The following is a 13,461-nucleotide window of genomic DNA, read 5'->3' as shown; positions in this document are numbered from 1 at the left end:
CTTAGAGGAACATCACTCTCTTTTCTTTCTTACTGATCCATGCTGCTGGCTTTATTGGGTTGCTTGCACCATAGAAACTTACCCCATCTCGGGGACCTCTGTTGGGATGTGACAATGGTGAACATATTTCTCCACTCCCTTTGTAGAGGAGCAAGGAAGAAAGAGAGCAAATTTTCCTTGTATTTCAGAGAGTTTTCAAATACTAGCTATATTGGCTAGATGTACATCATTATAATTTTATGAGTTTTTGGTGATTTGAATAATTTCATTTCCATTGTTTTTAAACAATTATGTAATTATTTAAAGCGCTAATAGTAGAATGTATTGTAATTTTATAATAATTAGGCAACTGAGAAAGAAACATTTGTACTTGAAATTCAGTTCTTCCACGTAGTTGCTGTGTAGTTTTGAGCTGGTCAACAAAATCTCACTGAGTTTTAAATCCCACTTTTTATAGAGAAAGATATTAATGTGGATTGGAGGGTTTAATGAGGTAATACATAGAAGCATTTAGAACAATGCTAAGTACTTAATAATTATTAGCTATTAATAATAACAACTTTGAACTGGTTCTATAGTGAAGAATAAACACTGCGAATAGAGCACACTAAAAATAAATAATAATCATAATTACACACATAAAAATAATAAGTAAAAATGATTTATTTAAACTGGCAAGTTTAAATATTGCATTCTCTACTAAGAAAGCCTTTCAAAGATATTAATGGAATATTAGATAAAAAGAAATGTTGGCTTCAAAGTTCCATCTAAAATCACATAGCATAAAAGGTCAAACACAAATGATAAAAATCTAAATACCAAGTTCACATTTCAAAGTCATGTGTTCATGGTGTCTACTGTGGAGAGGATGCCTGGAAATCACTGTCCGGTTGCCTAGCTAGACCCCCTCAGGATCCAAGAAATGATGGTGATGGTGCTTCCTAAGGAATCGCTTTCTCTGGGCCGGGTTTTCCATGTTCAGCGGTTGAGGAGTGGAGGTGGTGTTCCTTGTTAAAAACAGTCACCCTCTCATTCTGTGTCCTGTCCCCTCTCATTAGACAGTTGAGTCCCAACCCAAGTGAAATGTGGTACAAGTCACACATATCAATATGTGAGGGAATGTTCTCTGTAGAGAGAATTCACTGGAGTAAACTAATAAATATTCCAAGATTAACAGCCCTAACTTCCTTTGGGAAAGAAGTATGCATACAGGAAGCTCAAAGTTGGGGAACTAAGTGAATTGCCCATCAGAACAATGAGACTATTTTGAAGTCCCTTAGAGATGCTGAGCTTAGGAATAGTGGGAAAGATATGTAAGCACAAAAATATAAGTAAAAAATGTGAAGTAGTAGATTTCCTTCTGAAAACAGAAACATTTCATGTAATCGTAATAAAGAAAAAAATTCTTGTCTAGGAAATAAAAAGCATAATTGCTATAATTCCTTACTCTACTTATTTTAAATCTAAAAAAAAAAAAAAAATCTTCAGAGTGGAAAAAGTGTCATTCTTTGTAAGTTTCTATTTGAGAAGCATTTTACACAATTTTTAAAATTGATTTTTGTTGTCATAGGTCAATGGTTCCACAGCAATAAAGAAATTATATATTTTTCTTATAAACATCATATGTATATATAGACTCATATATGTCCATTATGGTCAACATTAAAATTTAAACATGTAGTCCAGCCAGGTGTGGCTCAGCGGTTGAGCGTCGACCTAGGATCCAGGAGATTGAGGTTCGATTCCCGGTCGGGGCACATGCCCGGGTTGTGGGCTGCAGCCCATCAATGACTCTCTCATCATTGATGTTTCAACTATCTCTCCCTCTCCCTTCCTCTCTCTGAAATCAATAAAGATATATGTTTTTTAAAAAATTTAAACATGTACCCTTTTCTCATTCAGTCCAATGCCACATAAATATCAGTGTCTAACTCCTTAGTTCTTCATGGAAACAAAGGAGTTGTTTGTTGTTAATTGGCAACATGATATTTTATTTTGCATTTCACTCAAGTAAAGAAGATATTTTAAAACTGTTGGCATAGAGTGGTAGTTACCTACATTTCTCTGCAAATATATCTTTAAATCTAAGATTTGGCACAAGTCTGTGAACATCTGACAAATGCTTATCTTTCCTTCCAGAACATCCTTTCAACAGTCAGAACTCATTAATGAAGCTGTACTAGCACATCACATTCCTGTAGTTACTTGTATAATATATTTTCTGAACAAGAATCTGTTTTCTTGATTTCTATAGCTACAAACCCCAAACTTGAAGGCTTTTGTCTTCCAGGATAGATGTGCTCATTTTTATAACCAAAAAAAAAAAATGAGTAAAGGTAAATGTAGTTGGAAACATTTACTGATTCTAAAAATCCTTTCTATGTTTTGCAAAGCTTTTGCTTAAAAACTAATATTACAAATTTCAAGTAAATGTTCCTATGGCCAAGGAAAATAGATAAGAAAATTAACAACAGAGGCTGAAGATAAACAGAAGATAGTGTCTAGAATAATATATTCCCCTTATTGCATTTAGCACGATATCTCTATCACAATAATCTCACTTTATTAAAGACTTTATTTCATAAGGATGGTGGACGAAGGTAAGGCATACCCCAGCCCCCACCAAGGGGTGGCGGGAAGAACAAGTTCTTGGGTGAAGGGAATGCGTGGTTTTGGAGTCACCCCTGACACTTACTACCTGAATGGTCTGGGCCAGTCACCTGTTCTTAGCTTTAGTCTCCTTACCTGTAAAATGGTCACACAGTAGGTATTGAAAAAGAAAAGAGAATAAAAAGGGAGAGAGGGAAGCAGAAGGAGAGGGAGGTATGGCTCCCGCCCTCGTAGAGGTGAGTGTCCAGCTTTGTGTGATTTGACTGGACTCAAATCCTCAGGATCATGTTCTTTGATAAACCCATCCTGCTGCAAGGACATAAAAATAACAAATGAAATATAAAAAGAAAATATATAGTTAGGATTAAAGGCAAGATAAACTTTGCCTGGGCCAAAATGAACAGAAACAAATGCAGTGAGCAGGCCTCCGAATTCTGAGAGCGGCGGGGCCCACCAGTGGTGCACACAGGATGGGAGAGCGGAGGGCCGCTGTGCTGGAAGTAGGGCCTGGCAGCTAGTTCTATAAAATTTTTTAAAAGGTCAGACTGCAAAAGTCTAGTATAACTGATAAAGAGAAAAAGATAGGAAAAGTCACAAGTCATTATTATTACAAATAAAACGAAGTCATCAACAGCAGATAAAGTAGATTATTAAAAATCATAAGCTACCACTACAGATAACCTTATGTCAATAAATCTGAGCCCTTAAATGGGAAAATTTCGAGAGGTGTATAAACACAAATCAAAAAGAAACTAAGAGCCTGCATTTAATAATACTCAGTAAAGAAACCAAATTGGTAATTATTTACACCCATGAAAGAGAGGGCCCAGATAATTTTACAGGTGAAATCTGTAAGGTTAATCTTCAAGGGAAAGGTAGCCCTTGTCTTTTACAAGTAGTTTCAGAGAAACATCAGCATGTGAGAGAGAGAGGGAGGGAGAGGGAAACATCGGTGTGAGAGACACATCGATTGGTTGCCGCCGCTTCTCCTCTCCCGGGGCCAGGGATGGAGCCTGTGACCAAGGTACGTGCCTTTGGCTGGAATCCAACCCTGGACCCTTCAGTCCCTGGGCCGATGCTCTAACCACTGAGCCAAACCAGCCAGGGCATTTTCTTTAATGTCAGGAATATCAAGAACCCCACTGTTACCCTTCCTACTCAACATAGTCCTGGACGGCGTAGTTAATTCATTAAGCTAAGGTAACAATAAATAACCTATGTAAGGAGTGGAAAAGAAGAGACAAAACTGCCCTTATTTACAATCGAAATGATTGTCTATATTCAAAATCCAAGAGAGTCTACAGGTCAACCTGATCCTAAATTTCAAGAGGAAATGCTAAGGACCCATCTAGCCAAGACAAATACAGAGAACAAAAGGACAGAACTGGACCTACCCGATGGCAACACATAGAAAACCTTGCAATTCAGGCAATGTGACCTTTGTTCAGGACTAGACATCCAGAGGCACATGGTATCTCCAAACAGAGCCTCAGATATTCACAGCGGACGTGGCATTCCAGTGGGGACACAAAGGAATCAAGCTCAAATGGCTCTGAGACAAAAGAGGAAAACTGCTCATAATCAGATTCCAACTTTACATGATACATGGAAACTTCAGGCGGATTATAGAGCTACATGTGATTTGACTGGCCTAGGCAAATTCTAGCGTCATGCTGGCTCTTATTTCCCATTAGCTTCTTTTCTGAGCCCTTCCACTGGCATTCTGTTTTAAGAATCCCATATAGATTGGGAAAGCTGCTTACATTTCCTGAAATGTACAGAAATAGGAAGTTAAACAGTCTATCGTGCTTAAAGATCTTCTTTACTCCTAAAACTAACCACTCCCTTCCTTCCACTCCAGAGAAAGTCATGTAAAGTTCCTGATTCAGCAGACAAATAAAAAACCCTCTTAGAATTCTGTTTGAAAAATAAGATATATAGTTTCTCAAAAAAATATGAATAACGACTATTAAATACCCTGGATAGAAACTTTCACATATGAACTCATATGAATTTAGCCATTAAATGGAAAAGATTTAGTTTTAATATATGCTAAACTAGTTTAGAAATTAAATCTTTTACATGGAACATAATAGTGTTTTTTAAAAGTTCTGTTTTAGATATTTCTTCCTCCTAGGTTTGTAGCTCTTTTTACTTCATATAACAATAATACCCTTCAGTGTAGTAGTTTGATAGTATATTGTAGTAGTAGTAGTTTGATAAAATACAAACTATCATAATAAAACCATTTTATTTTAACTAAGCTAATATTTTATTCTGTACGTTGTTATAAGAGAACAGTGAAACAGTCACAAAAATTCTAGTGTTTGTGCCAGAAAGGTGGCAACAACCCAAAGGTAACTCTGGCAAAGGAAGCTAATATTCAGTTGCTATGCTGTGCACCTTAACGATTTCAGCAGGTAACTGAAAAATGGGATGGAATTTTTGGAGTAATTTTGATGGATAGAAAACTTACAAGTAAGGAATTATTAACCATTTTACAGTCTGATCTGGAGCCTAAATGCTATTTATCCTAATTTATTTTATTCATAAAAGTGTTGGCCTTCAGAGCAAGCTCTTACTCTCAAAGAAAAGACACAAACACACTTGGGAATTCTAGGTAAAGTTCCATATATGCCTATGGGGCTTTTTTTTTTTTTTAATGCCTATGAGTTTTAAGTATAAAAGCGAAGATTGTTTGTGAATTTGGCAACCATTCTTTGTTACAACTTAACTTGACCAGTAATGATTAGAGCACAATGCGCGTACTCTCATTGTATAGACTAATGTGTTTTGAAATGCAGCAATTGGATTCAGAAAGCAATCCTGGGAGATGTTACTGTCTACAGGAGAATTTCTTGCACATATTGACATTAAATAACAGCACTGTATTACCCATTAACAGTTGGTGGTAAAGAATGTTAATTTCCCTCATTTACAGTGTGCCTGAGCATTTTGAATTAGCAAGGCAAGATATATATTTAGCTATCAAAGACCAACTAAATAATCATTTTATTATTTTTTTAAAAAATATGTCTTTATTGATTTCAGAGAGAGGAAGGGAGTGGGAGAGAGAGAGAGAAACATCAATGATGAATGAGACATTAATCGGCCGCCTCCTGCACGCCCCCGACTAAGGATTAAGCCTGGAACCCGGGCATGTGCCCTGACCGGGAATCGAACTGCAATCTCCTGGGCCCTAAGTCGATGCTCAACCACTGAACCACACCAGTCAGACCTAAATGAGCATTTTAAATGATTGCCTCGCAATAAATCCAAAGCAAGAGGAATAATTAAGATATTCTTTGGGAGCTGTGAGTTCAAGTTTCTGGCGTAGGGGAAATGCCTTAAATGATCTTTGAAAGCACATGATGATAGGTTGCAATTCTTGGCAAAACCTGGGGACACCAAAACAAAATGAGCCTTAAAGTGATAGAAAATATTACAAATAAAATACCTGAACTTTTTTTTTTGGCAACCCTTCCTCTCATGGAGATACTCCGTCTCCTCCAGGTGCAGGATCAGCATCTGTACAACCCCGAGAGTAAGATCCCCCTTAAATTTTGTGCCCTAGGTGCCCCGCCCTCCTCACTTGCCCCGTCCTAGTCCTGACGCTGGTGGAAAGGACTTGCAATAATAGCGACAGCCACACTTCACGGTATGCTAGTCACTATGACAAAGACACAGCAAAGTGGCCCACTCACGTCCATCTTTCTTCTTCCTTCCAAAAATAATAATAATACCTATTTTATATGGTGATAGGGAAGAGAAAAAATCCCTAAACTTTCAAAAAAAGAAAAAGAAAGTGAAGAACTGACGTTCTCCACTGCTTCACACATTCAGAACATCTCTTGGGAAAGTCCTGGAACAATTCACAAACCTGATTAGCACAGGACTTTCCCTCTGGTATTGACTGTATATTCTATGTCAAAATGCACTTGAAGGATCTTTTAAAAATCCCTTAAACTCCTTTAAAATCTCCTGTGTCTATACTTCTCTTAGAAATTACCATTTGATTTCCACCTGGCCACTAACATAGAGAGGCTCCAAATGAGGTCTGAGCGAGTGAAATGGTGAAAAGAAGTCACAAGACAGTCACTCGGTCACATACAGAATGTGGCAGTAATAAAAATAAAACCCTAAAGTAAAGAGTAAAGACTGTCGCGTTTCTTATCTTTGTGGAGGTCAGCCGTATCACTTACTTGTGCTGTGGCTCTGTGGAGTCTCTAGTTTCTTCTGTGGCCTCGGATGTGGCTGCTTTTTGGGTTTATATGATGAGTAACTGAGGGTAACAAGCCAATGAGAGAACAGGCGACTGACTTCCACCTAAGCCTCTTCCTTCATTTCTTAGATGAAATATGCCTGCCAAACAGGTCAAGCCTGCAAATCCTTCTGGCTATTCGGGGCATTTTATAGGATCTCTGTGTATACACAGCCTGACATATTTGCATACAGTTGGTAAAGTCAAATTTACTGGTGTGATGTTTGCCTATTGCTGCATGTCCATTTAGTTTTCAAGCCTCGCATCTGGGCTCCTGGAACAGGAGCAGGCGTTGGTAGGAGGGAACCCTCTCTACAGGTACGCACACGGGTGGCTCCCTCACTTCCTTGGGCCTGTTTGGAGAGTCCTTGGCTCACCACCTCCTCCCGGGACCCCCCCCAGTCTCATCATTTACCTGCTGAATGTTTCTTCACCGAGGGGCCGGATGACAGAGCATATTTTATTTGCCCAATAGAATGGTCATGGTTTCGTTTACTATTGTGTCCTCTGAATCGAGAGGAGTGCAGGGCTCATGGTCCAAGCTAATATATATTTGATGAACGAATGCTCTCAGTTTATACTCCCCCACAATTCACATTTTTATAAGGACTCTTTAAATTCTCACTGCTGCTAGTGTATTTTACACTCACTTCTCAGAAAAGCCAGATTGTATAAAGTAAACCTGGAGTGGGGGACTACCATAGAGCCTGTTGACAATCTTCATACAAATTAACAAGTAACAAGTGCATAAATGTTTTTAAAATATATTTTTTCATTCCTTAATGCAGAAATTAATTTCAGTTATACTATTAGGACAGCTCAGTGAAAAGATCCAGTAAAACACCTGGCTGTGTACTATTGGGCTTATAGCTTATCCATAAAACATTTTAATCACAGGCTGGCTTTCAACTTCCAGAAAATTATACTCACAGGCAACAATAGCAACCAGTCAGTCATGTAATATTTCCTATTTCCAAGCGCTTTGAACTTTAAAAAAGCTTAAATGTGTTTAGACACATTTAGTGTAAACATAAGAAATGGAAATAAGTATAAATATTAGTCTATACAGAGTTTAATTACAAAGATATAATTACAGCCCCTTACCTGCCAGATAGATATATGTTAAGCCAAAATCTGGTACAAATGGAATGGGAGCTATCCAAAATTAACACATTGTATTTATTATCTCCCACTGAGTTTTAACTTACGTTTTAAAAAAAAATTTTTTTGCCCTTACCTGTATCATTTTTAATCCCCATCTTATGAATGAGGAGACAGAGATACGGGAAATTAGGTAAACTGCCCAGGAATTTTGGATGAACAAGCTAGTGCAGTCAGTGCATTGCCTGGCAGGTAGTTACTGCCTGATAAGCATTAGTAGTTATTGCCTATTTCTTTAATAATGGAAAAATAAATATTAAAAAAAATAGCCCACACGTAGTTCCTCTTCATTTATTTATTTTGGTAAAGGGGAAGTGTTCAGGCAAACCCACCGCCACCTGTCTAGCTGCTCTGCTGATGGCGCAGGAAGGAAGTCTCCACAGAGTTGCCTTTACTCAGCTTCACCATGTCTTTTTCACAGTCAGTTCTTTGAGAAACTAAAACATCTAAAGCTAAAGTGTTTAAACCCAGGATGGAGAAGACAGGAAATGAAGAGTATGTTTCTCTTTCTGCTTCTAACCTATTTGGGTGATTGAAATGTATTTGCAAATCTTTAGAGTGTTTGTTTTCCTAGGTTTCAATGGTGATCGGGCTATTTTTCGTATTTGACTCCTCAGATGTTATGAAGAATAATACAGTAATTATCTCCAACGTTGTGAGTCAGTGTTTTTTTCTGCCCAGCTCTTTGGCTAAAAGATGGAAGCAAATAATGGTAATACAAAAAGCTAATATTTGTTAACTGCTTCCTGTGGGCCAGGCATTGAGCAAAGTGCTTGCCAAATAGTATTCTCATTTAATTCCCACAAAATAACATCAGGCATGGTGTGCATATCCTTGAATACAATTATGTAACTGACTAGGGCATGTCATGAAAGCATTTCTGGATGTACAAATTCTCAAACATTTTAATCTTATGAGATTTCATTTTCATTCTTCTGTCAAGAATGGGAAAAGTGAGCATTAGAGTAAGTTAACCTGTTAAGAGTTTTCCAGAATCGATTACTGTTCCCTCTGTATCATTATAATATACATGGTAAGAGAAAGGACCATGCTTTACATCCCACCTCTGCCTTTACCCTGTCCTGTTACCCAGGAGTCTCATTTCCCCTCTCAACCCCAGTTCTTAGAAAATATAAGTGTTGGCCTAGTTACTTCTGAAGTCACTTTCTGTTCTATTATTCAATGACATAATTCACCAACCACCACCCTGAAGACATTTCTCTGTTTTAGGTGAAAACTAAGCCCAAAGGCCCACAGGGTTCTTTGTCTTCACATCTAGCGACAAAGACAAGATACTCAGATCAATGGAAGGCCACCCTCTGATAATCCTGGGTCACAGCATGGGCTTACTTTTTACAAACACTAAAGTAATGCAGACAAAGGTGTAATTTAGGAGAATTTTTTGGTGAGATTAAAGCACTTTCCTAAAAGTTATCAAGAAGGCAAGCAACCAAAAATGTACATATTAATAGGATTTGTGTACTTGTAATTTTTACATATTTTGAAAATATATTCATCTGAAGAGGTTTGTTTTCCTCATGAAATCTAGAAAGAGAAGGTTTTGGAGAATAAGAATGTATCAGAAAACTTCTGGGACTACAGGGGACTAATAATAGCAAACACTGATATTTATGCTCATCACTGGATACCTGGTACTCAAGGTTTTAATCTGCCAAGGTCTCAAAACCAGCAAGCAGCAGATCCACGGTTTGAGAGTGATCGCTCTTTACATACTTGTGTAACTTTCTTTAGCCTGACAATACATGTCAAGCGAATTTCTGATCTCAATTCTTTCTTCGAAGCAGATCTTTTCACCATTTATTCTAGAAATTGATTTGCATGCCTTCATATCAAACATGTAGAATTTCTGGCAAAATTCTTTCAGACTGGCCTGTAATGCAAAGAGAGGAAATTGCTTAGAACAAAGGAAATCTTGTTTCTGCTGACACAAGGAACATCTGTGGCCCTGTGCCTATGAGGGAAACAGAGCTCTACTGAAAGGAGAATTCTGAGAGATGACTACAGAAGTTGGATGAAGCTTCAATCCTTTATAGCACAGACTTACATGAGAATATAAAAAAATTGTTTGTTTAAGCAAACAAGACATAGTTTTCATTTATACCAAAGTAACAAAAAGATGGAGAAACTAATGAACAAAGTTATGCTAAAATATATTTTTCTGGCCTCTTAAGATACATTTTTGTTACATGAGTACTTTGGTTCTTCCTGAGTCTGAGCCATATGGAGAGAAAATATCAGCTCTTTCCAAAATTCTGGGACCTAGTCCACGAAGGCTGGAAATGGTGTCTTCTTTAAACAGTTTCAATAGCTCATGGGAGGCTACAGGCCCCAATTAGGATGAACCACCACAGTCCAGGAAAAAGGTCCAAAATTGTCACTAGGCCTGGGGTTTGGAGGAATTTATAAAAATGATTAAAAATTTGTCATCTGTGAACACCAACTGAAAGATGGTGTGTAAATGTGATTCTGTAAAGAACTAAATGCTTCCTAAAATATTAACATGGTTTCTGTGGCCCATGTAGCATATGTCAGCCAGACACAACAGTGCTGTGATCACCAAATTTTGGTTAATTGTTTGCTAAGCTGGTTTTGAGCATTTGGTCACTCACTTCCTTCCTCAAAATCCATTTGATTTCCTCTCAAAGTGTTATTTTCTCTAAAGAGCAACCTTGGTCCATCAAATACTTTTTGTTTAATCAAGGAATGAAAAGTACACACATAAATGACTAATTAACAGGAGATTATCACTCAATTAACATTCATTCAACCAACACGTACTGAACACTGGTACCAGCTCTACAAGGTGTCTTCTATAACGATTTGTGTTTTATGACATGTGTTTTTTGGTGCCAGGTAATACTTAAAAGAAAAAACTGTAAGAAGCTTTCAGGTTTCCATCACTAAGATAGAAGGTGCCGTAATAGGGGAAAATGATCCTTTTCCAAGAAGATTTATCCTTTTATTGGTTATGCCCTTTGTTCACATGACTCAGTTCTCTATAATTTGATGCAACACTTGGAAAAACAATTTGCTAAAAACCTGCAAGAATTTTATGATTTATTTGGCACATGTACTCTTAGTACACTCTAATAAGTTTATATATATATATTTTCTAGTGGTTCACATAATATTGAGTGGCATCATTCAGTTTCCAAAATGGCCAGACCAAGGAGGGCAGGCCTTAGCTTAATGGAAATATACTAATTGCAGACACTTTGTTAGGTGCAATTTGAAAACACAGGCTTTCCTTTCTGCAAAAAAAAAAAAGAAAAAAAAGAAATTCATATAAAACTGTATGTTATACTGACTTAAACTTCAAGATAATATGCTACTCTGTTTTGTAAGTGTTCAGAATCAAATCTCTGTCTTTTATGCCTTTGGATGTGGTAATAATCCTACCTCAGTTTTAAAGTTCCATTTGCTTCCTGTTTTAAAACAGCAGGTGGGAGAGAAGAGTGCTCTTCAGTTACACAGCTCAAGCGAACAGGGTTCTGAGGCACATGGGCTTCCAAGATTCAGCTGCTGTTCATGGTTCATTCTTTTAGTTTTAGCAAATGCAAAGTAGTACATTCTTTAAAAAAAAAAAAAAATCAAAGTCATCTTTTATCTTTTAGCAACGTCAAAGGCATCTTTTAACACCCTTTGAACTTCAAAAAGTGAAGTTTGAACTTAAGCCAGTTGAGTGTTCAGTCTTAGTTTCCATTCTTTGGATCTTATTTATTAAGCCCTGATTATAAATTCAAAAAATAAGGATAACAAAATTCCTGGAAAATGTGCTTTAAAAAAATAAGTAAGATTTTTCCTGCATTGTCTTAAAAATTATATGAAAGAAATGCTCAAAATAAATGTATGGATTGATCTCCAGAACCTGAAAGGTCACAATTCTTTTTTTTATGTTTTGTTTTTTTAACTTAATTTAATTTTTTATTTTTTTCAAAATACTACAGATGTCTCTTTTTCTTAAACATTCTTTACTTTTAATTCTCTTTCTTATCATTCATATCCTGTTTAAATCCTATTGTTTAAATTTCCAAACTTTAAATTTCCAGATTGCCAAGCTGGTTAAGCATGACACAGTCACAGCAGAGAGAAGTATCTCCAAGCCCCACTAAAAAAAGAGCAGAAGTATGCAGAAGGGACAGTCAGCAAGGAGAAGGACAAAGGGGAGGCGTCAAGAGTATAAGAAACATTTCAAAAGCATTTTGGCACGTGGAGGAGTGGCACTTGATGGAGCTCATATAGTCAGTTATGGCCTGAGTGTCCTGAAGGTGGGGAAGAGGCCACATGCTGAGGAGAAGCCACCCCAATAACCCTAAAGAACCCATGAGGCACCAGGGCCCCAAGGCCCACAAAGTGGACTTGACATTCAGGACCAAAAACAAGGGGAGTGGATCAAAATCAGCAGAGAAATCACTGGACCCCTGCTGCCCTACCCTTTTATTTATTTATTTTTTTAATATATCTTTATTGATTTCAGAGAGAGGAAAGGAGAGGGAGAGAGAGATAGAAACATCAATGGTGAGAGAGTCATTGATCGGCTACCTCCTGCTCACCCCCAACCAGGGATGGCGCCCGCAACCCGGGCATGTGCCCCGACTGGGAATCGAACCCTGATCGCCTGGATCCCAGGTCGACGCTCAACTGCTGAGCCACGCCCAGCCGGGTCCTACCCTTTTTCAAACCCCACTGCAGACTCACCAACCTCGTTGTCTTCAAAAGCAAAGGAGGGGAGAGAATCTTGGGGCAACAGAGACCATGCAGGATATGAGATATAAAATTGAGAACTCTAATTATTGAATATTTTTCTTATGAATATGTAGTTTTGGAAAATAATTACCATAAAAAGTTAAAGAGAAAATTACAGTCAATTCAAGTATTTGGTATGCTTATTTTATAACAGTGATAGTGGGGGGCAGGGGAGTTCCTTAAGGCACACAGAAAATCTATAATGCAGATATTATTAGACCCAGATGAGAAAATTAAGGCTTAGAGTGATAAAGTAGTTTACCCAAGTTCATACAGCCATCAGTGATTCTAGCACTCAAATTCAGTTCTGCTATGTCACAAAGATTTGGTCTACAACCACTCTGAACAGAGGGAAGTTTCTTCAGAATAAAGAAGACATGTTCTGGAACATTCCTTACAAGTTTAGAACTTCTCATTATTTCACTGTTTTATTTGATTGATGAACTTGAAATTTAATGGCTAGTATAAATACTTTCAAATATCTTTTTTCCCCCCTAGAGCTGCAAATAAACAACATCCAATTTAGAAATACAAATTAAACTGAACAATGTTAGTCAATCTTACCAAGAGTTGCTTATCTCTTTTTCCATTAGTCATTTCCTCCGAGACCGTTTTTCTCTGTGGCCTAAAGTGTTCTAAACTTGTCCTCTTATCAAAGTTTT

This window comes from Miniopterus natalensis, chromosome 1 (assembly GCF_054644295.1).
Source record: "Miniopterus natalensis isolate mMinNat1 chromosome 1, mMinNat1.hap1, whole genome shotgun sequence".
NCBI classification, from domain to species: Eukaryota; Metazoa; Chordata; class Mammalia; order Chiroptera; family Miniopteridae; genus Miniopterus; species Miniopterus natalensis.
This window is presented reverse-complemented; position numbering follows the sequence as displayed.